A 3,270-nucleotide genomic window follows, 5' to 3' on the forward strand; every position below is an offset into this window, starting at 1 on the left:
TGCGCGCCTTTTACAATATTGTAATGTTGCAGGTACAACGTGCAAGCGCAGTCCGCAGGATGTTGAGCAGTGATCTCCGGACAAATCAGACAGACTTGGTCCTCAGGAGATACACGAATGGATAAATCAACAAAAACAGATGAACCCAATTTAGTCACACAGCACGTAGTCAAAGCCTAACGCGCAACAACAGTTGCAGATCAGCAACAAACACAATAGAAAACAGCCGTACTGCAAGCCAACAGCTGCAGCCTCAACGACAGACCACGGTGGGAATCAGCAAACAACCGCAACAGCAGTCACAGCCAAACTAGCGACGACTCAGACGCCAGCGCGCTTCCCCCCTTCCTCCTTCGCTCACCCCCCGCTTCCCTCCATCCTTCTCAAATACCCCATCCTATGTCCCTTCGACCACCAGCCAGGAACTGACAGACCCCTCTCACCTGCCACGTTCACCGCGTCCTCCCTTGTCCAACGGACGTCTAGACCTCTTTGCCAAGTCCCTTCCACGATCCCTTTTGACTCGAACGGTTGCGTCCAGCCATGAAGCAAGATCCATAATTGAAACATGTCTTGGAATGAACAGCACTGCAATCGACCGGTGTGTCCGCACACTGCGCAATTTGCAGTGTCAGCACCTACACGTTTTCGTACTGCCAATCCCGATTACTCACTATGGTTGATCCAGATTCCTCATCCGCTGCGCACAACGTGCAACATTCGTCCTTTGTCAAATCACTTGCGGTCGCCTTGAAAGCTCTGAGATGATTAATTAACCCGTACTGCTATCAAATACTTGATCAATCCAATCTTCATCAGCGCTAACATGCCTTTTGTCCACTTGCTTCCCAGATTGGTTCAAAGAATCCTCATGCAAATTGAACTTTTCGCTAATATGTGCGTCGAAGAGTTTGACGACAGTTTCTGGAAGGTCTGCTTCTCTGGTCCATGTTGCCGAGCGACGTCCATGAATTCTCACCTTGAACCAGCGCTCTTCTTCATCTGAATCCTTACACTTCCTGGTCTCACACGCTGAAATGCGCTTGAACAAGCGCAGGTTATCTGGGAATACTCCGTCTTCGGGATCCCCGGTCTCCACTATTTCCGGGCCAATTCTTCGAAGTCTGTTCACATGCACGCGCACTCTTTTCGCACCTACTTCTGATTCCAACTCATACCCTACTCGCCCGAGTCTTTGCTTGACCACGTACGGTCCAGTCCAGGGTCGAACTACCTTTTTCCCTTCATCTTTTCCTAGCTTGGTAGACCACATCAGCACTCTATCACCTACACTGAACACAGTTTCATGCACCACCTTGTCATACTGAGTCTTGCCACGCACACGAGCGTTCCTGCCTCGCGAGAGCAACGTCCTATGCAGAGCTGCCAATCGCCTCGCCAGATCTTCAGATTCCTCTTCCACTCCTTCGAGGTCCATTTCTCCCCAGGCCTCAAAAGCCTGAATTCCAAACATGGCCTCGAAAGGGGTCATTCCCGTTGCAGTGTGAGCGCTTGTGTTGTAACGTAGACACGCTAGTGCGACATGCTCATCCCAATCGCTATCACCAGTGGTCATGAAGCTGGCAATGTCTTTTGCCACGGTGCGATTCCATCTTTCCACTGTTCCGTTTGCTTGCAGGTGCCACGGATACGTCCGCATTCTTCCGATTCCTAGCCTTTCTACTAGATTCTCGACAACATTGCTAACCAGATTCGTTCCACCATCTGACATAAGCTTCTCCATGGGTCCAAACACAGCAATCCACTCGTCCAGCAAGACTTTTGAAACAGTTTCTGCCTTTTCATTCGGGATCGGAACAGCGCGGACAAAACGTGTGAAGACGTCTATCATGACTAGTATCTTCACATTACCTGCCTTTGTTCGCGGTGTGATAGTTTGGACATCGATTGCTACCTGTTCGAATCTGCGCCTTGGATGAACTACCTCCAAAGCAGCCCGTTTTTGGGGACGCTCCTCATCGGATACTGCACATTGCATACAGTTTTGGACAAATTTGATGACATCCGGGACCATTCTTCTCCACCAATATTTTTTTCGCAGCTTCGCAATCGTCCGCATTACCTTATAGTGACCGTGAAGTTTCGATCCATGAACCAGCTTCAGTATGTCCTGTGTAAATGATCGAGGAACTACAATGGCCAGGTCACTTCCAGTTTCAATGCGTAGTAAGCCGTCATCGTCTACGAACATCCTCCTGCTGCCATCGGCCGCCTTCTTCAAGCACCCGAATTCCTCTTCCTGTGCATTCCTTAGTTGTTCCAAAGAAGGGCCAGTGGCAAAAGCGTTCACCTCCACCACTGCTGACACACGCTCCCTTTGCATGCTTCTCACAGCAGACTCCACCCGCGCATCCTCTTCTCTCAGGGTGATTTTCTCCACTGTTTGGGCATCAAGCGAACTGTAGCAGCGTTGACACAGCGGTTTCGGTACTGCGTCCCTACTGAGTGTATCAGGCACGACCAGTTCTCTTCCGGCGCGATGTTCCACGATAAAGTCAAAATCTTGTACATCTACGACCCACCTGGCTAAGCGTTCTCTAGGATCTTTCAGGCTGAGCAGCCAACGCAAAGCCAGATGATCAGTGATCACCAAAAAGCGTTCTCCGTGCAAATAGTGACGCCATTTGCGCAAGGCATGGACAACAGCCAGACACTCTTTTTCTGTTGCTGTGAACTTCCGCTCGGACAGCTTCATTAAGCGACTTGTAAAGCAAACTGGCCTCCATTTCCCTTCCTCAGTCTTTTCCAAAAGAACACCACCAAGCCCATATGAACTTGCGTCGGTCATAACCCTTTTTTCCATCCCGCGTCTCGGGGCGACAAGAATGTCCGGGTTGTGAAGTGCCCCTTTGAGGAGCTTCCATGCTGTTTTCTGGGCTGTTCCCCATCGCTCGTCCCAGTCGTGTATCTTGAACTTCTGTCCATGCTTCCGTTTCTTGGAGAATCCAGTACCTTTTAACACTTGGTACAAGGGTGCAGCAGTCTCTGAAAAGTGGTCGACAAATTCAGAGAAGAAATTGACAAGCCCCAAGAACCTCATTAACTCGTCCCCTGATGCCGGTTCTACGAGGCGACCGATTGCCTCGATATGAGCTTCTGAGGGTCGAATGCCGTCATTGTCCACGCGGTGGCCTAGGATTTCTGTGCTTCTCACACCAAAACTACACTTAGAAAGCTTAAGCCTCACTCCCGCCTGTAGCAAAGTGTCAAGTAGGGACTCTAGGGACGATAAATGCTCTTCCTCGGTTT

The sequence above is a fragment of the Chondrus crispus genome, genomic scaffold, assembly GCF_000350225.1.
Source record: "Chondrus crispus Stackhouse genomic scaffold, scaffold_44, whole genome shotgun sequence".
NCBI lineage: Eukaryota > Rhodophyta > Florideophyceae > Gigartinales > Gigartinaceae > Chondrus > Chondrus crispus.